This window comes from Palaemon carinicauda, chromosome 24, assembly GCF_036898095.1.
Source record: "Palaemon carinicauda isolate YSFRI2023 chromosome 24, ASM3689809v2, whole genome shotgun sequence".
NCBI classification, from domain to species: domain Eukaryota; kingdom Metazoa; phylum Arthropoda; class Malacostraca; order Decapoda; family Palaemonidae; genus Palaemon; species Palaemon carinicauda.
Window position 1 is genome coordinate 3,244,066 of NC_090748.1, and position 27,274 is coordinate 3,271,339.

The 27,274-nt window shown below is 43.3% G+C and overlaps 1 protein-coding gene and 1 non-coding gene across 6 annotated transcripts in view; both read left to right on the plus strand.

Annotated features, from left to right (window-relative positions):
* Nucleotides 1-27,274, plus strand: part of LOC137618043 (protein FAM76A-like) — a 118,735-nt gene that overhangs the window by 84,600 nt on the left and 6,861 nt on the right. The window lies entirely within an intron of this gene.
* Nucleotides 20,642-20,760, plus strand: LOC137618568 (5S ribosomal RNA). Its single transcript, XR_011039768.1, has one exon. It is a non-coding gene; the product is annotated as a 5S ribosomal RNA (ribosomal RNA).

The window sequence follows — 27,274 nt, forward strand, 5'->3', positions numbered from 1 at the left end:
CGAGGACTTTTAGCAGGAGATTGGTTGATAGAAACAGGTAAATCCGATTCCATCTGTTCCAGTCGAGAGGCAAGGCGTCTATCGCTTCTGCCCGAGGGTCCTCGTATGGGGCCACACATATCGGGGTAGTTTCTTGTTGTCGCTCGTTGCGAAGAGGTCGATCTGCAGTTCCGGTACTTTTTCCGAGATGAAGGAGCATGAGTCTGCGTCTGGGGACCATTCTGTCTCTATCGGCTTTCGCCTGGATAGAGCGTCCGCCGTCACATTGCGGAACCCTTAAAGGTGAACTGCTGATAAATGCCATCCTCTCTTTCTTGCCAAGTAGAAGAGGGCTAACATCACGTGATTGATGTGAGGTGATCTCGAGCCTTGTCGATTTAGACATTTTACTATCACTTCGTTGTCCAGGACCGGTCTGATGTGGACTGCTCTGCGAGGGGATAGTTTTTTCAACATTAGGAAGACTGCCATGGCCTCCAAGATGTTGATGTGAAAGGTTTTGAACTAGTGCAACCAATTCCCTTGCACTTTCCTATCTTGCGAATAGCCTCCCCATCCTTCCAGGGAGGCGTCCGTGTGTATCACCACTGATGGTTGTGGTGGTTCCTGGGGAATCGTTCGTGCTAGGCTTTTGGCTGTTGACCATGGCCTTAATAGCGTGCGCAATCGGGTCGGGGTTAACCTTCGTTGATCTCTTCGAGCGTTTGATGCGTACTGTATCTCCTCCAAACTCCTGACGCATCCTTTAATCGTGCTTTTAGCACCGGGTCTGTCACTGCTGCAAACTGGAGAGAGCCCAATACTCTTTCCTGTTGGCGTCTTGATATCCTCTTGTGTTGGATTAGTCTCTTGACAGCTCCTGCTATCTCTCTCTTCTTTAATGGAATGGAGAGGTGGTGTGACTGTAAGTTCCAATGGATTCCTAACCATTGAAACTTCTGAGCTGGAGAAAGGCGAGACTTCTTGCGATTGATCTTGAAGCCCAGGTGCTCCAGGAACTGTATCACCTTTCCGGCTGCTTGCAGACAAGTAGTCTTGGATGCTGCCCACACCAGCCAATCGTCCAGGTATGCTACTGCTTGAACTCCCTCGGAGCGTAGTTGCTGGACGATTGTATCTGCTAGCTTTGTGAATATCCTTAGGGCTATGTTTAGCCCAAAGGGCATGGCTGTGAAGATAAATTTTGTCTCCTGTAGCCTGAATCCTAGGTAGGAGGAGAGGGGGCAACTGACTGGTAGGTGCCAGTAATCTGCCAGGTCTATTGAGACTGTGTATGCCCCTTTGGGTAGAAGATCCCTGATGTGTTGCAAGGGAAGCATCTGGAACTTGTTGTTCTCGATGAACTTGTTGAGTGGAGACAAGTCTATAATGACTCAGTTTGTCTGAGTCTTTCTTGGGAACACAAAACAGCCTTCCTGGAATTTGATGGACTTCACTTTCCTTATTACCTTCTTGTTCAAGAGTTCTGAGGTATATTCTTCCAACAAGGGGGTGGAGTGTTGGAAGAATTCTGGAAGAGGGGGTGGAATTTTGTTCCATTTCAAATCGAGTCCATTCGTGATTAGGCTGTGGGCCTAGGGGATTGAAGATCCGACGATCCTGAAAGTGAAAGAGTCTGCATCCTACCTGGAACCTCTCATTGCTTAGAGGTTCCTGAAGACTTTTTTCTGTGACTGCGTCCTCCTCTACCCTTTGGGGGGTTTCTGGAGGAACCTCTTTTTGGGCCTCTACCTTTGTAGGGCCGAAAGGTGGTCGTGTGCCTCTCAAAACCTGGGTTAAAGACAGGTGACTGGGCCACCAGCTGCTGAGGGACCATCTGGAAGGTGGTTTGCAGCCGGGCTACCATTTGAGGCACCATGGCCATGGTCACGGCCGTAAGTTGTGCAGGTCTACGTGGTCTTCTTGCCTTTTTGCTCTTAGGCTGGGGACCACCGGCTGTGGAAGATTTCCTCTTTGAAGACATGCTCCACTTTTGGAGAAGGTTCCTATTCTCTGTGGTAGCTTTGGCAATGACTTCTTGGACCACATCTTGTGGGAAAAGGTCTTTTCCCCAGATGCATGATGAGATCAGTTTTCTGGGTTCGTGTTTCACCGTTGCTACGGTGAACACATGCTCTCTATAGGTCCTCTATGACCTGACAAAAGCATATAAGTCCTTCACAAGGGTACTCATGTGGGACTTGGCTAAGACCATATACATATCTGGGGCATTATTTAGGCCTGCACACATTTCCAAGCAGTTCTGATGAGATAAGGAGGCGGCAAGTCTTCCTTTCGTCTCCTGTTCCCTTCTGAAAAGATGGTCTTGCAACTTTGGAAGGTTCTCATTGAACTGTTGGCCTGCTATCTCCGGATCCAACTTCGAGACGGAGAAGGTTAGATGTACCTCTTTCCACCTCTCCTCGCAGGTGGGAATAGCTAGAGATAATGGTTTGCATTCCTCTAGAATTGGGCAGGGTTTGCCCTCTTCGACTGCTTTCAAGACACAGTCGAGGGCTTTCACAGAAAAGGGGAAAGCTCTAGAGGAAGGAGCAATGAAGGTTGGATGCCTCTTGCTCAATGCTGAGACTTTGGAGTTGGTAAATCCGGCTCGTTTCAGGGTCTTGGTAAGGATGGCTTGTGCCTTGTCATGTTCGAAGACAATGACTTCCTTCGATACTGTCTCCTCGCAGGATGCAGGTTTATCTCTCAGTCTCACGTAACAATCTGGGTACGCTGAAAAGCTGGGCCAGAATTCAAGATCTTCAAGGGGTTTGGCCCCTAAATTCTCAGAGATGTATAGCTTCCCATTCATCATGGGCATGTGCTCCGTATACTTCCAGGGGTTGGTTTCAGATACTTTAAGGGGTTTAATAGAGCCCCTGGAAGCGCCAGGGCGCTTCCCTTCTTGTACCTCTCTCTTCGTCTGCTTAATGTCTTGCTTCATCTCTTCTTGTTCCTTCCGGAACACTGCCAACATCTGCTGGATCGACGATAGGAGCGCATCGCTCCTGTCGACCTGTGTAGTCGGTTGGGGCTGAAGAGGTTGACGGCATAGGTTGATATGCCGTCACGGTGAACTGGGGGTCCTCAGTCACCATCGAAATGGATCCTTCTTCCTCCATTGGTGGTTGAACGTCTTCTTCAGGGCCTTCTTGCAGTAGGTCCTGTTCGGTGTCGGTAGAAACCTCCGACATCCGTTCTTGGTGGATGTCCATGCCTTCAAGTGCCTTGTTAATGTCCACGTCTATCTTCAGTTGAATGAAGGGAGGCTGGACATGTTCCTGGGGCACTACCACACTGGATTGAGCCTTAGGGAACAGAAGGCACCTAAGAGATTCATTAGGTAGGTAAGGTTCCAGAGAGTTCTTTTGGAACCCTCTTACCCACCTACAAAAGGGTTTCCCTTGCTGTATCCCTAGCCTCTGTGGAGGCAGGGATGTCTTCTCCAAAGCCGTTGGTTAGCAAGGTCAAGCAGTTGGAGCAACCCTTCGGGTCCCAGTACCTCAGGGATCCAGATACGATGCAGCAGGGGGCATGAGACCTGCACATCGTATGCCCACAAAAGTTCTTACTCTTGTGGTTGCAGAACACAACTGCACATGTCACCATTGGCTCCTCCTGTAAAGGGAAAGGTTTCAATGAGTATACAGTTGTTTATATCATTGATATAAATGAATACTTTTAATAGTAATACTCACTATTATATTTAATAGCTTAGGATAGTGAGCTAGAAAGGAAATAGGAAAGACACATATCTGCGTTTCTTCTCCCAGGCAATCGCTGAGACCTCCGTCAATATTAATATTTAAATTCCCTATAAGGGAGAATACCGGGCGGAACGACTCCCGTACGTAGAGCCGGAGTCAGTAAATATTTATACTAACTTCTCCACCTGTAGTATATTAATAAAGAATGGTGTTTTATATGTGTCCCAATGATCAAAGGATTCATCTGGGTGTTGAGGGATTACTCAACCTCAACATGTAATGCGGTCCCAACAATAGACTGTGATAGGATACACAGAGTATGTTAGAAATACTTGTACTACTGTATTGTTGTATACTGTAGTTTTACCTGTATACTACCGGGGTTAAGCTAGTGCCTGGCAGCACTAACTGATAGAAAGAGAAAGAATGGAAAGGAGGGTTTCCTATTATTATGGTTTAACACAATAACTGGAAATGTAGGAAGGCTACTCTGCCGCCTACTGTCTCCTTGCCAGAATGCGAGTCCTAATGGAAGGGGAGGATTCCATCTGATTCTAGCTTCCATCCATCTGCAATTTTCGCCGCCGGCTGTACTGCCGGTTGCAAGGTTTGTGGATGGCAGGCCAAGAGAGGACTTAAGAATTCTTAACAGTATGTTGGGTTTCCCACCGGCAGCCGTCAGGGCCAGCTCAGTCTTTCCCCCCGGGGCATTCACCTCCAGTGAAGGAAGGACATAAGGAGGAAGTGGCCGGGGCGACAACCTAACCGCCGCTGGTAGGTCCCGGCCGGCAACGCTGTCAACCTGGCAAGCCGGGATGACTGTCAGAATACCGGCGAAAGAATATTGTGATGGCTAGGCCGACACTAAAGGACAGAGGAGGGAGGGGAAAGGGTCTTATAGTTCACAGGGGAGAAAGGCAGCGGCATGTATGCCGCCTACTTTCGGCCGTGAACTAAGGAAGCTTGGCTTCCTGTGCCGATGACGTAGTGGGCGACAGAGGAACAAAGATTCCCGTGTCGGCGACATTGTCGGCTGCAAGACAGTACACTCTGAGCTACCATCTTACTTCAAAGCCGGAATACTCGGATGCAAAGAAGACAGATGGTGTAAGACTATCTAAGTCAAGCCGGAGTTTACTACTCAACGGCGATGACGAAAGATAGAGGTTGCCGCCTGTAATGGCGGCGGCTCAGGGAGGGATGAGGGGTTTAGCCTCTTTTCTCTAAAAGAGAATATGTATATCGAACCTTATCCATAAATTCTAGGGGATATATGTCCCCATCCGAATTATTAAGGTACGATATGGTGAGGTTAAACATGGGGAATTACTTTACTAACGTATACATAACGAGTTAGGCTAGCCTAACTCCGGTGGGTTCCCGGCGTATACGAAAAGTAAAGTCACATATCGGAAGAGGAATAAAATAAATTTGTATGCTATATCTTCACTAGTATAATTTGCCTAACTAGCTAAAATTTATAGCTAAATACCGGGAATGTCACACTACTGACTAAATAAAATGGATTTATAATGTGCAACAGCGGTCTTAAAATGGCCGCCTCTGGTGTCGGCTACGCTCAACCAAACACACTTAAATTACACGAATTTAACTGTGAGAAGTGAGCCTTAAAATTATACACAGGAAAGATTAGACACTCAACTTTCCAGAGGATGAAGATGCTGGAGATTGCATGATTATATTCCAAAAATCCGTAACAAATACCGGGAAAAGCGTGGGAGCGCACTTAGCTTAAATACTACAGAATAAGGAATGATGGCCCGTAGTAGTATGGAGAGGAGGTCCTCCGAATACCTTGATAACGGCTCCCCTTTTGTTAGCCACTCTTCCCCCTCAAAGAGTTAAATCTATTTGGGATGAAGATTGCTATGTGTCGTATCTAAAAATACATCCCCTGATATTATGCGATATCCTTAAAGCTATATTAAGGATACTCGCACCAGGAGTTAGAATTCCGGAGACCAATGGTTAATTCTCTGGGAGTATCACTGTAGCAAATATCCCTTAGAAAGCTACCCAAAGGAACCTTCCATTAGAACGACATGGCTGAGCCCATACATATATATATATATATATATATATACTGTATATATATTATATAATTTATAGTATATATATATATAAAAAAGTATTGACTATGCATTATTATATTTAGTAACTCTTAAAGAATGAAATTAGCAGTGCTATATCGTGAATTGTGGTGAGCAATTCGTGGTGGATTCCTGTTGGTGAAAAAAGCAAACACGTTATTGATGTCATCAGCTTATCACTCGCAGGTGGCATGCAATATTTTATTTATATATATATATATATATATACATATGTATGTATATTATATATATATATATATATATATTATATATATATATATATAATATACCTGTATATAATATTGCAAGCCACCTGAGAGAGTGATAAGCTGATGACATCAATGACATGTTTGCTTTTTTACCAACAGGAATCCACGAATTGCTCACCACAATTCACGTTATAGCATTGCTAATTTCATTCTTTAAGAGTTACTAAATATAATAATGCATAGTAGAGTTACTAAATATAATGCATAGTCAATACTTTTTTATTTCAAGTAAAATACAATTTACTTAGTTAAAATATGAAAAAAATTGGGAACCTAGGTCTACATTAGATAGAATAACCATGTATTTAAAATGGGGGGGAAATGCTTTGCATTCGAGATTCTGGCATACACGGTAATATTCATAAACTAATTAATCCCTCATAACATTAGTTAATTATAAGGAAAAAAACAGTACATGATCTAATTAATTTCCTGTTTTATGGAACGTCCCATATGAATGAGCGTACAGGGTAAATACAGCCACGAATACTCACATATTGGGTAGTTCCAGTCAGAAAAGGTCCCAACACACATACCATATACTGTTTGGTTTCCAGTGCGTTCTTTCTTTGTTCTTAAAAATAGTTAAAACCATGATATAATATTAATAGTACATACATTTCTATTGACTTTGTACTCCTAGCCAGTGGACTCACGTGCCTCCTTAATTCTATCAATAATCCAAATCTCCCGCACAAGGACTGTTGGCAAAAATCACCTCCCTGCTTCTCATATGCAGAGTATTACATTTTCATTGAAAAAAAATATTTCTCTCTCTCTCTCTCTCTCTCTCTCTCTCTCTCTCTCTCTCTCTCTCTCTTTTTTTTTATTATGTATTAATAGTTTGCTTGAATAATTTTCTTTTAGATGAATTGTTTAAGGTAGGAAAATAATTAAATTAGAATTTACAGAAATAATTGATGATAAGTTACGAACTTGATTATTTACCATCTACCATCACATGATGAAATGAAATATGTTCAACTTTAATCAACATTTATTTTCTCTACTATGGTCTAGCAAAAAATGGAATCTTAATTATGAAATTTATTATTACTCTACTCGCCTGATGTTCATAATGCTTCTGTCTTGAAGCTTTCTTGTATCGACGCTTACCCCCAAAAGCATAAAAATTCCCGTTTTCTATCCTTTCAATAGGCTTAGGCCTCTAGTTCATTATTTATGACAATCTAGTGGCTAATGGCAATAACCATGATCCTGCCCCACGAGAAAACTTGGTTTTGTTGCCAGCAAGGGCTGGTTCGAGAAATTCAAGAGGAGGTTTGGCCTTCGCAGCGTTCCTTTGTATGGGGAGGCCGCCTCGGCAGACCAAGAGGCAGCTCTTCATTACGTCGAGGACGAGTTCCCGAAATTAATTAAAGAAGGCGGCTATCTCCCAGAGCAGGTGTTTAATATGGATGAGACTGGCCTCTTCTGGAAGAGGATGCCATCCCAGACGTTCCTTTACAAGGATGAAGTAGAGAAGCCAGGGTTGAAGGCCCACAAAGATCGCATTACTCTCCTCATATGCGGGAATGCCGCGGGCTTCCACAAAGATCGCATCACTCTCCTCATATGCTTAATTTACAAGTCATTGAATCCTCGGGCTTTTAAAAACAAAAACAAAGCCTTGCTGCCCGTCTACTGGATGATTAATAAAAAGGCATGGGTAACCAAAGCCCTCACACTCAGCTACTTCGTGAACTGTTTTTTCCCACAGGTGACGCTGTCCCTCGCGGAGAATGAGCTGACCTTTAAGGTCCTCCTCTTGATGGACTGTGCAGGAGGACATGCAACGGATCTCCATTATAACGGGGTCCAAGTGGAGTTCCTGCCCCCCAACACCACTTCCCTCATACAACCAATGAATCGGGGTCATTCGAAGGCCCTCTAATCGAGGTCCACGATGGAGGGCCTCATCTCCTCCATCGACGAAGGCGACGAGGACTTCAGCCTCATGAGATATTGGCGGGAATATAACATCGCAATGTGCCTGGCCAACATTCAGAGAGCTCTTAATGAGATGAAACAGCAAACATTGACTGCAAGTTGGAGAAAATTGTGGCCAGACGTTGTTCATGACTATGAGGGATTTACGGCAGACGAGGTTCTCCACTCCACCGTAGATAAGGCTGTGAGGCTGGCACGGTTAGAAGCCAACGAACGGATGACATCAACTCACTGATTGAGTGCCACTCGGAGCCCCTAACCGACGAGAACCTTGTCGAAATGACAAGATCAGCGAGTGAGGAAGAAGATGAGGCAGCCGACGTACGCAACCACGACGAAGCTGAAGAATGTGACTTTACCTTGGATAACCTGCAAGAGCTCTGCAAAAAAGGGCGCAGGAAATAGACGATATGGTCAGAGCCATCGAATTTAGTAACTGTATTGACGGTGTAATAGGAGCATCTTTGCTCAGATGAAAAAACGTCAACAATTTCCCATCACGATGTTCCTAGTGCGCCGAAAACCTTCTGCAGAAGCATCAGATACTCCTCCTGCTGCCTCTCCGGCTTCCCACCGAGCCACTATGCCGCCTCCTGTAGTTTCTCTAGCTTTATCAGAAGCTGTCACTGACAATCCACCGCCTCTATCAACTGACGATGAGGCGTCACCTGAGGAGCAGTAAAGCTCTCATTAACCTGTGCAGTAAATCATCTTCATCACCTCCATCATACTGCACTGGTGTTTCAACGTCAATTATCAAGATCATCGTCATTGTTGGAGGTGAGTTACGTATCTGGTTATAAGAATAAAAGAGTTCTAAAAACAAATCTACATTATATATACGTACACTATTTATATCTACATATGTATGTACATTTACACTCTATTTATATATTTATGTATAAATATAAATGTACATACAGTATATGTAATGTATTAAATACTTTTGTATATTACAGTATTTATACAGTACTGTACTTTATTTTATGAACAGTATATAATTTAGATTATCAATATTTATTTACATTGATTCTTTTGTTCAAATGATAACATATACAATTATTGGGTTAATATACACATTGTTATTATATATACATGTACACATAAAAATGTACGTATTCCAAAATTAGGGAGGGAACCTACATCGTGGTTTTTCACCTATCGCGGTCGGTTCTGGTCGCCATTAACTGCGATATGTGAGGGATTACTGTACATCCATGCATAAAAGGACCTATAGATTGGACAATGTAAAAAATTCCATGAAAGGCTATTGGGGTCTCTCTTTCTTAAACTTTTTGTTTCCATTTCATTTGTTCATTTCTTCTTATTCCTTTATCCCGAAAAATAATAATAAATAACATTAACAATGTTACCCATATCAGACCCCTTGATGAGCCCCCTGACATTGTTAACAGCCTCTGGCAATTCAAGTAAGGAAAGTTCCATTGATGGCCGACCTAGGCATGAAAGAGGACCACTCTTCCAATGTTCAGCAAAGTGAAGCTAAGGCAAGAAATTTGAGTCATTTATATATGGGATACACCAGTAAATTGTCACTATGAAGCTTTATGGATAACTTTTAAACTTCAAAGTAAAATTAACTTCAAAGAGGATGATAATGGAAAATGGAAAGCATGGGAACCAACAGAATTAGTTTTACATTTGAAGACTATGATGTACCCTCTCTTGTATACATAAGAAATGAACGAATACCAGTTCATCTTTGCAATGCTACAATTGCTTAAAATTAGGACATCCACCTCTTATGTAAAAATGTAAAGCTCTGCAACTATTGTTTTGATCCAGAGCATGGAACATGCACTTTTGTTGTAAAAGTGTACGCATTTTAGCACAGATCACAAACCAACAAATAAATCTCCTCGATATCAAATAGAAGCAGCAGTTGTTCAGAAGTCAGATGTAGAGCATATCAGTGTTGGATATGCAAGCATTTTAAGCCAGACAAAAAGTTATGCCAAGGCAATTCAATCCAAGGATGTTGGACACCCAGAGAGAAATGCTACACCACCTAAACCAAATAGTGGAAAGCTTCCACTTTTAAATCGCCTTTCAAGGCAAATACCCTGCCTCATGCTTTGGAATCAGTGCTTCTCATCAAAGAGGTATTGCCCTCTTCCTCTGAATCTATCCCCACCTTGGATGCACAACCCAAAGTTGTTATCTCACCATTGCCTAATTTAGGGGAAGAAGCTTCTGCTAGAAAGCTATTAGATGCACCTGTCACAAAAAAGGTACATAATCCTAACAGCCCTAAATCTTTTAAATGAAAAAGAGGGAAACCACCATCCCCCTCTTCCTCCAATAAGAAATGTAGAAATACCTATTGCAAATAGGTGTGATATATAAGAAATAATACTGAATCTTTTAAGAAAATTTAATATATCTAGGTTGAAGTTCACCATCGGCCTATACAACTAAATAAGAGGGCTGCTAACAAAAATCTTCAACGAAGCTTAGTTAGAACCTACTTTCACAAAGAGATTATCAGAGATTCCTCTTTAATTCAGAGAATTCTGATAAGAAGACTTCAGCAAAAGTTTTCCAAAAAATAAACCATTATTTTAGTTTCAATCTTGCAACAGAACTGTCAGGGTCTGAGGGCAAAGTATGAAGAGCTGAAGCTTCTAATTCTAATAGTTGCATGTCTACAAGGAACAATGCTAGATGTTTTTACTCTTTGCCCTTGAGAATAAGTCAGTTACAGAACACCATGTATTCCTCAGAGGAGAAATGTATGTTCGCCGTGACATTCCCCAAAACATTTGGATCTACGTACTACTCTGCAAGCAGTAGCAGTCACAATTGTTCTAATGAGAAATATTCTATATGACCAATTTATATATTTCCTATGCCACATCTCCCACTAAATCGATTGCTGTTGGTGACTGGTATTCCTGCTTTTCTTTGGTCACATTTATCAACCCCAATGGTCTTTATTATTATTATTATTTGCTAAGCTACAACCCTAGTTGGAAAAGCAGGATGCTATAAGCCCTGGGGCTCCAACAGGGAAAATAGCCCTGTGAGGAAAGGAATCAAGGAAAAATACAATACAATACAAATATTTCCTATATAAACTATAAAAACTTTTAACAAAACAAGAGGAAGAGAAACAAGATAGAATAGTGTGCCCGAGTATACCCTCAAGCAAGAGAACGCTAACTGAAGACAGTGGAAAACCATGGTACAGAGGCTATGGCACTACCCAAGCCAAAAGAACAATGGTTTGATTTTGGAGTGTTCTTCTCCTAGAAGTGGTGCTTACCATAGCTAAAGAGTCTCTTCTACCCTTACCAAGAGGAAAGTGGCCCCTCAACAATTACAGTGCAGTAGTTAACCCCAGGGGTGAACAAGAATTGTTTAGTAATCTCAGTGTTGTCAGGTGTATGAGGACAGAGGAGAATATGTAAAGAATAGGCCAGATTATTTGAGGTATGTGTAGGCAAAGGGAAAATGAACCGTAACTAGAGAGAAGGATCCAATGTAGTACTGCCTGACCAGTCAAAGGACCCCATAACTCTATCGGTAGTATCTCAATGGATGGCTGGTGCCCTGGCCAACCTGCTACCTGACTACCACTTAAGTTATTGTATTCAGTCCCCTTGAAGGTTTGAAGGGACATACTTCACCATGATTATGACAATACCCTCCACAGTTTTCATAGTCATTCTCGTAATTGTACCGCTGTTGTACTGCATGGACTTGTCCCCCTCCCCTGGATTTCCTGGAAATTTGCTGAGAGAGGTATATGCTGTATATTATTATTATTATTATTATTATTACTAGCCAAGCTACAACCCTAGTTGGAAAAGCAAGATGCCATAAGCCCAAGGGCTCCAACAGGGAAAAATAGCCCAGTGAGGAAAGGAAATAAATAAAAATGATAAATTAACAATAAATCATTCTAAAAACAGTAACATCATCAAAACAGATATGTCATATATAAAAGACTTATGTCGGCCTGTTCAACACAAAAACATTTGCTGCAACTTTGAACTTTTGAAGTTCTACTGATTCAACCACCCGATTAGGAAGATCATTCCACAACTTGGTCAAAGCTGGAATAAAACTTTTAGAATACTGTGTAGTATTGAGCCTCATGATGGAGAAGGCCTAGCTATTAGAATTAACTGCCTGCCTAGTATTACGAACAGGATGGAATTGTCCAGGAAGATCTGAACGTAAAGGATGGTCAGTTAGGAAAAATCTTATGCAACATGCATAATGAACTAATTGAACAATGGTGCCAAAGATTAATCTCTAGATCAGGAATAAGAAATTTAATCGACCATAAGTTTCTGTCCAACAAATTAAGATGAGAATCAGCAGCTGAAGACCAGACAGGAGAACAATACTTAAAACACGGTAGAAAGAAAGAATTAAAACACCTCTTCAGAATAGATTGATCACCAAAAATCTTGAAAGACTTTCTCAATAAGCCAATTTTTTGTGCAATTGAAAAAGACAGACCTAATGTGTTTCTCAAAAGTAAATTTGCTGTCGAGAATCACATCTAAAATTTTAAAAGTCATACAAGTTAGAGAAACCTTATCAATACTGAGATCTGGATGTTGAGGAGCCACTGTCCTTGACTTACTTATAATCATACTTTGAGTTTTGTTAGGATTCAACTTCATACCCCATAATTTGCACCATGCACTAATTCTAGCTAGATCTCTATTAAGTGATTCAGCAACCCCAGATCTACATTCAGAGGATGGAATTGATGCAAAGAGAGTAGCATCATCTGCATATGCAACAAGCTTATTTTCTAGGCCAAACCACATGTCATGTGTATAAAGTATGAAAAGTAATGGGCCAAGAACACTACCCTGTGGAACACCAGATATCGCATTCCTATACTCACTATGGTGCCCATCAACAACAACTCTTTGAGATCTATTGCTTAAAAAATCAATAATAATGCTAAGAAATGACCCACCCACTCCTAACGGTTTGAGTTTGAAAACAAGGGCCTCATGATTAATATGGTCAAAGACAGCACTAAAATCAAGGCCAATCATACGAACTTTCTGACCACACTCAAGGGATTTCTGTACAGCATTGGAGATTGTAAGAAGGGCATCACATGCTCCAAGGCCTTTACAGAAACCAAATTGCAAACAAGGGAATAGATGATTACCTTCAGCAAACCTATTAAGACATTTTGCCAGAAGACGTTCAAAAACTTTAGATGATATGGGAGTTATGGAAATTGGGCGGTAACCAGTTGGACTTTAGCTACCACAAACACATATACATAGAGGAGTAACATTACCAATTCTCCAACAAGTGCTAAAAGCTCCTCTTCTTGCTAACTTGCGTAAAAAAAAACAGATAACTTTGAAGCTAAGAAATCTGGTCTTTATAAAAAACAAAGAAAAAACACCATTTGGGTCTACACCTCCATAAGCATCAAGGTCCATCAACAGAGTTTTTCATTTCCCAAGATCGAAAAGCTAAACTAGTTAGTTTAGCCTCAGGAAAACAGGAATGAGGACAAGTTTTTCGTTACACTGTGTACTGTCAAAAACATCAGCCAAAAGGGTTGCCTTTTCCTTTGGACAGTGAGTGACTGAGCCATCTGGTTTAAGTACAGGAGGAACTGTTGCATCTACACCAAAGAGTGCAGATTTAAGGGTAGACCCCCATTTATGTTCCTGCATTGTACCAGAAAGGGTTTCTGCATACTGTGATGAAAAATTGGGGGAAAAGCTTTGGTGTATGTATGTGATGAAAAATCGCATCAGATCATACCTAAAAAAACGTTATTGGTTTATCGTAAGATTTCTAGCACCCCAAGCCATAACTACTACTACTTCTTCTTTGTCTACATCTTTTCCCACTATGTGAGGTCGATGTTTCTGGTCAGCTTTCTCCATCTACCTCTGTCCCACACCTCATCACCGGTTAATCCCTTAGATCGAAGGTCATCCTGGATACAGTCCATCCACCTTCGCTTTGGTCTTCGTCTCCTTTTCGTTCCCTGTATCTCCATTTCCATCACTCTCCTCCCAATATACTGTTCATCTCTTCTCATGATATGATCATACCACCTCAGTCTACTTTCTTGGATCTTATCTGATAGTTTTCTAACTCCTGTGGTACCCCTAATTACCTCATTCTGTATCTTATCTCTTCTTGTCACCCCACACATCCATCTCAACATTCTCATCTCTGCCACATCCATCTTCTTCTCTTCTGTCTTCTTTATTGCCCACGTCTCCGCTCCATACATCATTGCCGGTCTCACAACTGTCCTTTGTACTTTACCTTTCAACTTAACCCCTATTTTCCTGTCGCATAGTACTCCACGCACTTTTTTCCAATTCTTCCATCCTGCTTGTATTTTGTGGTTTATTTCTGCACTGAGATCACCATCCTCTGCAATTGTTGATCCTAAATACCTGAAATTTTCAACTCTTTTCAATCTCTCTCCTTTTAAACTAACTTCCCCATTCTAGCAATTTTTTAATCTCAAATACTCTGTCTTTTTCCTGCTGATCTTCAATCCCCTATTTTCCATTTCTCTTTTCCACTCCTCCAGTTTCTCTTCTACTACCTCTCGCCTAGTGCTACACAATATAACATCATCAGGAAAAAGATCCCAATTACAACTGGAATAACAATGCTCGTGCATATGGCAGAAATGTCAACCTTATGTGATGGCACCTCCAGGGGGATATACATGTCTAGGTAACAGCAAAGGGATATTCATGCATTTAATTATAGAATTAAAATTTTATTTTTATTTATAATTCCTAACTAAATACAGATAATCAAATATGATTATTGTCTTTTTTTTACAGCACTACTTGTAATGGTATGAAAAACCCAATTGCAAGAAATTACAAAACTAAAGTAAGACTGTGATAAACTTGAGACCTAGCTTTTAAGTGAATGAAAAACGCATTGCTATCTGTTTTGAACAAGGAATGTGATCCACCAGGTGTGCTAATACCACACCGATAACAGAAAAAATCGTAGTGTCTACGATATGAAACACCATTTCCCAAATTAAAAGAAAATATTTAAAAACACTGGGTTTAGCAAGAGGTGATTTATATGGATCAAGCTACCAAACTTGATCTGCCTCGTAATGTAGATGTCATATAGAGCAACTAGAATAGTGGAAATACACATACAAAAGATTCAATATGATCCTTGTCTTTCGTAAAGGTAATAACAACACAAGAGTAAGAAATTACCACACGAAAGTAAATCCATGACGAACCTGGAGGTTGAGCTGGTAAGCTAACGATAACACTCTTACTTTAGCGAGAGGTGGGATATAAGGGTCCAGCAACTCATCTCCTGTATTTGCGGTAATGGAAGGGTTAAGCTGCAGGAGGAATAATTCTATTAAGAAATCAAGACTCAAACCAGAGAAACTCCACTCTGTAAGGCACAGTAAACATTTGGAAGTATTACTGAAGAAACACCAACTAAGTACTGTAGACCTGAGTAACGTTAGTTCATACAACTTGGAAGGAAAGTCAAACTTACAGCCCACAAGAGAAGATTTCCTGGCCTTTGGGAATAACTAAGAAAGTTAAAATTAAACAGGTGGATCACCAACTTTGCTATTAAGCGAGCATGATATGTCTTATCGTTACAGTCAGGTCTTGTTAGTGGGTTTGGTATTCACAAATTTTTTATAACGCAAAAATGCTAAATTTGACACCAAATTTCTAACCGTGAAAAGTTGCCAACGAACTCAAGTCAAAACAAGAAATTTAGATTTAGAAATCACCAAAAAGCACAAGTCAAAATATAAAATTTACCATTAGCAATCGGCAAAAAGTACTGTACAGTATTAAAAACTGCCAAAGATCAAGTCAATATATGAGCTTTTAACATTGGAAATCAAGCAAATGATAATGCACAGCACGTATTGAAAATTATCAAAGAACGCAAGTCAAAATGTGAAATTTAGCATTAGAAATCAGCAAATGATACTGTATGAATTAGGAAATTATATCAACAATACTCTGTTAATTATATGCGAGCATATTCTTGATACCTTCACCTTGAAATCAGGCGATGACAAACCAAAATAAAAAAATAATTAGTAAGTGATATTGTTAAAATGCACTTTTTTTTTTTATAATAGTAAAGTACAAAAACTCTTATATGAAGCTTAGTTAAATTAAAAAACATGATTTTTTTTTTTTTTGGACTAATTACAGTACGTTATGTTGTGTAAAACTAGAGGTCAGCTGACAAAATTGAATTTGTTCCGTAACCGAAATACAAACCATGCTATTTACATTGTGTATTACTTTCGGCGTAGCTGAAATGACGAGCCATTAGATTTTAACGAGGGTTTCCTACCCCACGCTAGTTGGCAGGGGTAGGGGGAGGGGTAGCTTGCTACCCCTCCCTCCCTCACACACCGGTGAAATGTCTCACTTCACTTTTGGCTCGGACAATGGACTGACGTCTGTCTTTGTCCTCGCTTGGCAGCCATTTTTTGTTTTGTCTTTACTTAATCACTTACTTTTCTTTAACTCAATATATATGTAAACATTTTTTCGTGTTTATGTATATATTTGAGTATAGAAATTAGTAAGTTTCCTTTTCAGAGTTCATGCTTGTGTGTGTAGTGTACGATATCTCCGTGGAGCCCTCAGCAGTTAGGCCACCACGCTGTAATTTCATGGGTTGCGATCGAGTTTGACTTCGGTCTTTCTCTCTCTCTCTGTTGAGGTCGTTCACCCTTACTACGTTACCTTTACTACGTCTGAGTAGCTTCCTTCCCTTGTGGGTGGGGTTGCTACGCCGTATGTTTTGTCTCAATTAGTTTATGAATCTAATTGGATTGGTTGATTTCTCAGTTTTGTAGAACGATTCCTTTCGGGGTTTTCGTTCTTTATTTAGTGTTCATTCTTTTTTTTAAATTACGCAATTACATAGTTACATAATTATAATTGTTATAATTCTGTGTTTGTTACAGCTCTCCTTCCGTGAGTGTAAGTGGTTGTGAGGCCACGTGCCTGTTGTGTAATTCTTGTGTTCTTTTTCCTCGGGATTCCTCTTCAGTCTTCCTGGGGGAATGAATGTTAACTAATGATTTTTTTTTTTTTTTTCACAGTTAACGATCTAGTTCGTTTCTGTAATGTGGCAACGGAGTGAGCTGTCTTGTTGAGGCCTGGGGATTCTGCTGTTGCTGCCTCCCCTGTAGATTTTCGTCAGGGGCGTGTCTCCTTCTCCTGGAAGTACTCCCATGACGATTGACAGCTCTCCAGTTCATTTTAGAACACTCAGGAGGCTCGTCCTTGGGTGGGTAACTTTCCTTCCGAGGGAAGTTTTCCTGTCCAGGCTTGAGTTTTTTCCCTTTGGGGGGATCTCCTCTTGCCTTTTTTTCGTGCGACTATGCTCTTGGTGCTGAGCGGTCACACCTGCAGTTACGCTCAAGGGGCTGGGCAACTGCAGGAGGCCCTCTTCGGAGGATTGCTCTTTTTAGGTCACTGGCTGACCCGTCTCTTCTACGAAGTGTTTCTCTTTCGTTCGCGAGGGAGTACACTCATAGAGACTCCTCTTCGGAGGACTCTTCTGCTGTTGTTGCAGTTGGCCGCCTTCGCCGTAAGGCTCACCGCGTTGTAAGGGCCTCCCGTCTCCCTATAAGGGTGCTAAGAGGCGCCTTTTTGAATCTCCTCCATATGCAGCCTGCAGCTCCTACCTCCTTAGATCTCTCCGGGGATCGATCTCCAACGCCTTCCTGACCTTCCGCCCCTGGTGCAGATGGACAGCAGTCTGACCTCGTCATCTGACGGGCAACGGTCCCTTCGGGGCAAAGGGTTGCCTCCCACGGGGGGTGCTTCCCTTGCGTGTCAGGGTTCCCCTGCGCGCCCTTCTGCAGTGTTAGCGCACAGGCGCTCTCCTGCTCATCAGCGTTTTCCTGATCGCTAGCGCTCTCCTGTTCGCCAGCGCTCTCCTGATGATCGTCGCCCCATTGCTCGCCAGCGCTCTCCTGAGGACTCCGAACATCCTTCTGTTCCTGCTGCGCGCCATCGGTCTCCTGAGCGCTCTAGATCTCCTGCCCGTCAGAGCGCAGCTGCGCTTCCAGTTCCTGATACGCGCCCTGTGCCCGCGCAACCTAGAACTTCGGTTCAGGTCTTGGACAAGGACTCTCTTCTACACACAGGATTCCACACGTCGCCCTTCTACTCGCCAGCGATCACCAGCTCGCCTGCTCGTCAGCGATCTCCTGCGTCAACGATTGCCATAGATCTTCCACGCGTGTCAGGTCCCCGGGACACCATCAGTAGCGATCTAGCACTCGCCTGCTGTGGACCACGATCTCCGGTAGCTGAGTCTTGCCTTAGATCTTCCTCCTGCGCGCCAGCTTCCTTCACTTGCCAGCGCACATCTGCGCGCCCTTTTCTGCCACGCACCTATGGGCGCCAACAGTTTTTCCTGACCGTCCAGGATCGCCTGATTGACAGCTCGCATCGGCTCTCACCTTCCTGATGCACCTGCGCGCCTTCTGATTAGCGCGATGCGCGCCAATCATCCCTAGTCTCTTACGCGTTAGCGATTCTTCGCCTGCGCGCTAGCGTATTGTTAACGCACCACCGCTCGCCATCGCTTGCCTTTACTCGCCTACAGGCCTTCGCTCGCCAAAAAGACACGCCATCGCTCGTCAACGCGCCATCGGTCTCCCGACCGCCTGTGCTCGCCCGCGCGCCCACCCACATGCGCTCCAATGTTCGCCCGCGCGCCCACCCACATGCGCTCCAATGTTCGCCCGCGCGCGAACCGACGGTGTTCCATCGCGCAAACCGACGGTATTCCATCGCGCAAACCGACAGTGTTCCATCGCGCGAACCGACTGTGTTCCATCGCGCGAGCGCCGGCTCGATTCCTGTAGTAGCCATAGCTTGCCTACGGGTCATCGCTCGCCTGTGAACTATCGGATTCCGACCGCCAGCTCTCGCCCTTCCAACCACGCTCGCCCTCCTTCTGCGCTCCTACGTGCCCGCGCACGGGCGCTTCCACGTTCGGCCACACGCGAACCATTGATTTACCATCGTGCGAGCGCCAGGGCGATTGCGACCGCGATTCCCGTCGGGGTTTCGCAACACGGCCAGCCTGACGAGTCTTCTGGAACGCGTATTTCCAGAACACGGTCTTCACCCCGTAAACGCAGAGCATGGCACGTGCAAGAGCAGGAAGAATCTTCAGAGAGGTCTGAGCAACATTCTTCTTTCCAGAACCTGGGTTAGCCCTTCCTCCTCGTCATTCCCTGGAAGGGTCGTGCCAGGGAGTTTTCCTTCGAGATTTCTCCGTCGGACAAGGGGTGACTGGTTTAGCCCTTCCTCTTCTCCATCCCGTGAAAGGGGCTTACCAGGTCCTTTCCTTCCTCGGTTGCGACCCGAGGTTTTGTACAAGGAAGCTCCAGGAAGATCATAGGTACTTTCCTCCTCTCAGGCTCAAGCTCCTTTGCGTTCCGTCGCCAAGTTTCGAACTTGCGGGCAAACTCGATGTTGGAGCATCTAGACGCAGTGACCGAGGGCTTCCCCTCGGGTGTCTCATCCTTGGGAAGAGCTTGTTTGAGCCCAAGGACAGAGACATGGACAGCTGTTGTGTGGAGGAAGTCGACTTCCGTTTTCACTTCTCCAAGACGCTTTCTACCAGACCCTGCAGGCCTCCAACGCCTCTTCTTTCAGCCTCGTCGGCCTAAGTTATCGGACCGGCTACGGCAGCTAAGACAAGGTGCACAATAGCAGTCCCCTCTGTCAGGGACAAGGTAGCACGGGAGGCTCTCCCGGGGAGGCATAATCCTAGAGGGAGTGGCAGAGTTCACAAACTCTAGGATTGGCAACCCCCCCTTGCAGGTCTCACGCTGGGGGGATGCCTAAGGTTACTCGTCCAGATAACAGCTTCCCGATGCCGATTCCTGCATGATCTCCGTGATCAGCCAAGGATTTCGCGCCTCGCCCTTACCATCTCTCCGTCTCTGTCAGCGAATCCAGTGTCACTGAGCCTCTATGCCATGGGGTCGGCGAGAGTTTTGCCTGTTTGGGCAGAAGGATCCATGCCTTAGGAGAAGGTCCTCCATAGGGTCGTCGACGGCTTCACCCCCCGGCTTCTTCAGTCGATCCTTTCTCGTAGGAAAGCATCTGAGACGGGAGTTCTGTCGTCGACCTCTCAGCTCTGATCAAGTTTGTCGAACAAACTTCGTCCAGCGTGGAACAGCAGAGTCGATCAGACTGGTAATGAGGCTGCAGGACTCCTTAGGGCCTGGATCGGAAGGACGGGTACTTCCAGTTTCCATTCCATCCATATTCCAGGAAGCTCTTGGAATTCAACCTAGACTACAGGTGTTCCTGCTTAAGATGCGGTGTGGCGATCCCGCCGCGGCATCGCAGGTTTTTCCCCAGAGAACTCTCCCTGCTTTCCTCATGGCCGCTCCGGAGCAGGCTTCCGCCTCCTTCGCTTTTTGGAGGTCTGGTCAACTCCGGTAGGCTCGGGTTCGACCTTCTTCAACGCCGGGACAAGCTTCCGGGTCTTTACCAAGAGTGAGGGATCATGGTAATTTGCTAGGAGCCTTCTCTACTTCTGCCTCAACATCTGGAGTATCTAGCCATGATATTGAGTCAACGGCCATGCCACGTTGAAAACACCGCTTCTCGTCCGATCAGCGAAGTTAAGCAACGTTGGGTCTGGTCAGTACTTGGATGGGTGACCGCCTGGGAACACCATATGCTGTTGCCTCCTTCTCCGAGCCTTCCCTTCAGTTGACTGTGGCAAGGCTGAGGAGAGTCGCAGTACCTGTTCCCAGTCAAGCAGAGCTTTCAGCCCTACCTTGGAACGTTTCCTGGGTCTCTTTTCCTCATTGACCCGTCTAAAGTCCCGAATGGTCGCCTCAGGATAAGTTCCCTGTGAGGCGGCCCAAGTTCCGGTGGTATCAAAGCAACGATTAACCGGACTTTCTGGCCCTATGGGACCAGCGGAACGTTTAGATCTGCAATGGGGATTGAGCTATGGAACCTCTTGATGGGAGTGGATATTCTCGTCCTTTCCCCACATTTTGATGCTGTTCTCGGACTCGTCAAAGAAAAGGGGGGGGGGGGCATGTTCCGGTTCAGGCCTATGGTCAGGACCTGAAGGATACCTCCCCATCATTCAGGCAGGCTTAGGGGCCGTAGTCTGGCCCCTCAACAGATCCTACAGTTCCTGCCGAGTCACTCCGTGCGCGACGACTTCATGGTACTGGCGTATTCCAACCAGCAGGGGACACATTTTCATACCTTCGCATCTTGCAGTGGAGATACTGAGATGATCCGAGGTCCTCTCAGTACCACTATCGGCTCGCTCATTCCGGGTAGAGGAATGTTCTCTCCGACTATCTGAGCAGAGCCTCGCAGATAGAGAGTACCTGGGGGTCTTTGGCCTATAGTAACCAGCAAGTCCTGGCCTGGGGGACCTGATCGCGACAGCCTGGAACTTCAAGCTTCCGCTGTCCTTCTCCCCTGTCTCAGACCCCAAGACACTTTGGCAAGATCCTTTCCGGTGATGGTGGGACAACATCGACGCCTGCGTCTTCCCACCATTGTTGTCTGTTGAGAATGGGCCTCAACAAGACCAGGTTGTCTGTCAACCTTTCAATGGCCCTGAGAGCTCCACTGTAACTATACGCAGAACGGTTTCCGGACCCTCTGCTTCCCCTGACGGAACTCCCGGGAGAGCTTCTTCCACGGCACAGGCTACTCAAACAACCACACTACAACATCTTTCACGAGCCGTTGCATCGCTTCGGCTTCACGCCTGGAGACACTACGCCGCCTCCTCAAGAAGAGACAACCCGCTACAGTCGCAGAGCGGAGGTCGCGTCACCTGCGATAGTCATCCGCAGGGGACTACCAGGCGAAGTGGAGAGTCTTCTGTGGTTGGTGTCGTGGGAGAGATACCTCTTCCCTTGAGGCCTCTTCTCCAGCAATAACGGAGTTATTGCTTTTCGGCGGGAGGAAACTCTTTTCCGCTCTCGGCAGTGAAGCCTATCGCTCAGCCTTTCCCTGGCCTTCAGGCTGAAAGGAATAGACTTTTTCCTTCCCGCTGGAACTTTCTTCGCTCGTGCAAAGCTGCGAACGTCCCTGCCCCCAGTCAGAATGAGACCTCCATGGAGCATGGTTCGGACTCTTTAGTCCCTTAAGAGATCTTCTCAAGAACCATTACGCCAGGCCTCTGATCGTATTCCGTCTCGGGGGACGGTGCTCCTGCTCACTCTGGCCTCGGCCAGTGTGTAAGCAATCTTCATGGTCTCGTACGACTCTGCCCTTTCAAGAGAATAGGGGAAGGCAACATTCAGGTTCGCTCCTGAGTTGTTTTCTAGACTCAGAATCTTGGAGTCCCGGATCTTCGGTTCGACTCCTTCAAGATTTCGAGTCTCCATTCTGTATCGAATGACCCAAACCTTCTCCTTGCCAGTAAAGGAATTGAGGGGTTATCTTTGAGAACAGCTGCAGTTTGTCCTCACGTGCAGCCGGTTTGGGAGCACAGGGAGGACACGGGAGAGTCACCAGTATACCTCTTCAGCTCGGACTCAAGGACATTCATCTCGACCTGAATCCAGACCCTCCCTCGTCACGTCGCCCTACAGCACGATGTTGGATACATAGCAACGTCCCTCGCCTTCGAGTAGAACTACTCTGTGACGCAGGTACTACAAGCTGGAGTCTGGAAGCGTCTAATGACCTTCGCAGCCCGCTTCCTGCAGGACGTGACCCACAAGAGTCTCGATACGTTTCTATCGCTCCTTTTTGGACAGGTAGCAGAAGGTTGAGGGCATTGTTATCAGGTTTTAGTCTGCATGAACGAAAGAAGTATGTCTGGCCCTTACTTCTTTCTTCATCATCCCCTCTACTGGGGAAGCAGCATCCTGGTCTCTGCATAGCTGACCTCAAACCTCTGCAGGTAAACCATGCTTCCTTGTGTTCCGAGTATTGAGTCAATACTGTCGCGTCCCCCATACCCTGACGAGGTGGTATTGGGAACGTCCTAACCCAGAGTTCCTTCTGGAACTCCAGGTCAACTGCCTAGGACGGGCCACACTTTCTTCCTTCACACACAAGCTTATGTAGGCCACACGTTTCCTTGCGGAGCAAGGAACTTGTGAGGTGCAGGGACTCCTTTTCTCGAGTGCGACTCACTCGGATTCTGAGTCCCCGGGTAAAGCCAAAGCCAGTATGGCTGGGGACTTTCCACCCTTCCTAAGGGGTAAGTCACCCAATGTAAATAGCGTGGTTTGTATTTCGATTATGGAACAAATGACAAATTCGGAGATAATTTGTATTTTTCCTAATCATACAAACCTTAGCTATTTACACATATTTGCCCGCCAGCCCTGTCCCCCAAGTCAAGTCTTACCTCTAAGTGAAGTGAGACATTTCACCGGTGTGTGAGGGAGGGAGGGGTAGCAAGCTATCCCTCCCCTACCCTTGCTAACTAGCGCGGGGTAGGAAACCCTCGTTAAAATCTAATGGCTCGTCATTTCAGCTACGCCGAAAGTAATACCCAATGTAAATAGCTAAGGTTTGTATGGTTAGGAAAAATACAAATTATCTCCGAATTTGTCATGTTCTTAGCCTAGCCTACTATCGAACATAGTTAAGCAAAGCTTAAATTTATTTTTTGGGTAGCTAAAACGTCGGACATCTTCAAAAACATAAAACAACATGGAGCAAAGCAAAACACGACTGACCAATGCTGGTGCTATGGAGGAATGAGTTAAGGGGGTGGGGAGGTGTAGGGGTGAGGGGAGGATAGTCGTAGTAGGAGGCAGCAGTCGGGTGTAGATCAGCACCTCGTAGTTCCGGGCGATGTTGAAGAAGGAGAGGTCTAACTGGTGAGGGACCTATGGTCGTGGTTCTTTCACGCCCCAGTTACTATACTGACACTCATTAGAGTGAGCGAGCTGGGTTTATTCCTGGCATTCCATGCAACCTTTTTTCTCTGGTATATTTAGCAATAACTATACCTTAGAAATGGTGCTAGAGGAGCATTTCACTGGGCGACACAGGTTCCACGCCCAGAAATAGATTTTTCCTTCGTCAAAATCCCTTTTTTAACCTGTACATTTTTAAGAAAAGCGCAATTGGAATCTAATCGTTCAATATAAGGTGCGATTCCTTCAGCTTCCCTTCCTTTGTTCTAAAACAAGGTTCGATTTAACGTTTCACAATCTTCTGTACAGTAGTTTTTTTTTTCTTTCAGACTATCAATTCACTTCTTATATCATTAGAATGTGTAATAGAAGTATGTGTCATGACTATTAATAAATTAATTGATTCCTTGAATCCTATACCTAAATCAAATGTCTATAATCAACAATTACTCGATGTAATATTAGTTTACAATATCATATTACACTTCTCTTCCCTATTGAATGTTCCCATTCCATTACGAATTGTCTATAGTTGGTGCATTTAGAGTTTTGATAACCTATTGGAAACATCCCTGCCTGGGGATCTGCTGGATTGGGGTTCGAGTCTCGCTCAAGCTAAATAATTTCTTGTGTCTGCAACCTCACCATCCTTGTGAGCTAAGGATGGCGGGTTTGGGCGAACCCTATAGTTCTTCCTGCTTAATCATCAGCAGCTATTTTCTGGTCCTCGTTGGTCCTAGCTTGGGAGCTAAACATATGTTTATATAATCAGTGTCTAGGTCATTGTACTGCTCGCTACGGCATTGGCACTATCCCTTGGCACTGCCATTCATGAGTGGTCGTTAAACCTTTAATAATTCCACTTTTATCAGTCTGTCTCTTTGAGGATTCACTTGCATTTTCATATTCAAGAACAGTTCCTTCAGTTTTAAAACAATCTGGCTCTGCCTGGCGTATTGATTATTCAAAATGTACTGTAGCTGAGAAAAATTTGGTGTTGGCACCAGTGTTTTTCATCCATTTCTATATTTTTTTCTAGCAATACGCTTGAGTATGACATGTAAATGTAGGGGCTAGTACTGAACTTTAAAAAATGTAGGGGTTAGTGTGGTTTTGTGGTTTTGTTTCAAGTTTCTCATTGTACAGTATTTACACCAGTTATACCAATCAAGATTCAACAAAGGGTACTCTAGTAAATAAACAATATTACAGTTGCCTGATGATGAATTTCCTTGTGCCTAGATATTCGTTTCCAAACTTAACGTCGAAGGTCGGTTTTCTTTCTATGTCTTGTTTCATATTTTATCACCACTTTTTCTTGGTGACATTAACATTTTGAATACATCATACTGGTAGGTTATCAATATCTTTTGGAAAATATTGATTATGAACTAGAGCCAGCTTTGATTTAAAATTAAATGTTACTAATTTTATATAAATTAGGAGTCAGGTTGAAACTGAATTATATGGCACCAATTTATCATAAAATTTTGTTAATTTTATATAAATTGAGCCAATTTTGGAATGGAGAGCTGCACAATGACGCTTTTTTTATTATATAAAATAGAGAAAAATTGAAATGAAATTCAGTACTGTACTGGCAGTTTAGAAGAAAATATAGTACCTCTATTTTTATTATAGAAAATGAATCTAACAGGATGGCACTCATTTAAAAAATTGGAGTGAAGCTTATTTAGAAAGAACACATAATTAAGGATAAATGAATAAACTAGAAATATGAGGAATTATTTACAAATAAAATGGAACTGGAAAGTTACTGTACATTAAAGAAAATTTTTATTACCCCTTACTCAATTTTATGAAGACGTTTTCATAAAAGGGATCAATACAGTTATTATAAAAAAAGGATCAATGCTATAGATAATTCTTTTTTAATGAAACAATATATCTTAGGGATTAAATTGATACAAAGGTCCAATTTAAAAGGAAATAAAAGAAAAGGAGAAAAGGATATTTCAAGTAAAATTTAAACAGGAATTTGTTCATAATTTTGGCAAAACTAGTGGCCGAAGATTTAAATTAAAATGAGCCAGGAATAAGTATATTTTTTGCTCAAATTCAGAAGTATTTGATTGTGTTGTCATATATCCTGTTAGATTGTCACACTAAATATGCTCGTGCTTGTCCAAGAATGTCAATTTTAACCGTGATATCTGAAAATTCATTCCTCTCTTCCATTTCCCAGCCATCAGTCATGTATCCTTTGGATCACATGCAAGAGAAAACACAATATGCACTGTGCCTTATTTGTACGGTGATAATGTGTGGGCATACTAGGGTTCTTATATTTCAAACTCATGTCAGTTAGGAACAATTGTTAACCGTTTTACCCCCAAAGGACGTACTGGTATGTGTCACAAAACCATTCCCTTTACTCCCATGGGGGGCAAAAAACTGCTATTTATATTTTTTTTTTTTTTTTTTTGCATATTTTTGATAATTTTTTCAGAAACTTCAGGCATTTTCCAAGAGAATGAAACCAGCCTGACCTCTCTATGACGAAAATTAAGGCTGTTAGAGCAATTTAAATAAATTATATTGCAAAATGTGCTTGAAAAAAAATTAACCCCTGGGGGTAAAGGGTTGGAAAGTTCCAAGTAGCCTGGGGGTAAAGGGTTGGAAAGTTCCAAGTAGCCTGGGGGTAAAGGGTTGGAAAGTTCCAAATAGCCTGGGGGTAAAGGGTTGGAAAGTTCCAAATAGCCTGGGGGTAAAAGGGTTATAAAGGCCTCGAAAATTATATACTGTAATGGAATTAGGGTGAGATTTCAAGATAGTTTCAGTAACATTACAAAAGGTCCTTGACTTACAAACTCAACTGGTTCAAAGATGATGTTTGTAAGTCGAATTTTGTTACTTTTGTGGCATAGGATAGGCCTAACCTGATTCCCATGCCTATGATTTCCAGCTACAAAATTCAACAAATAATCCCATTTCATATGGAATAAATATCAGGTAAATTGCAAATGTCATTTTTGCTTACTGTATTAAATTATATAATATTGTTTTATTACAGTATACAAACTTTTGATACAAAATTGGATTTGTGTTTGTATCTCTGGATGTTAGTATCTTGAGGACCTTCTGTATTGCACTGTTTATTACACCCATGATCAGTTAAACTCTCTATTGAAACTTTCCATCATGAAGTATGTGTATTTTGTACCACTGAGAACATTTCAGGTAGCATATCTTTCAACCCGATGTGACATTCAAAATTGCTCATGTAAACACCTTAAACCATGTATTTTCATTGGGTATTTCAATTATTTTCTTTTTCTTTGTCTTTAAATTTGTCCTAAAAGGTTTTCCAATACTTCTTTTAAA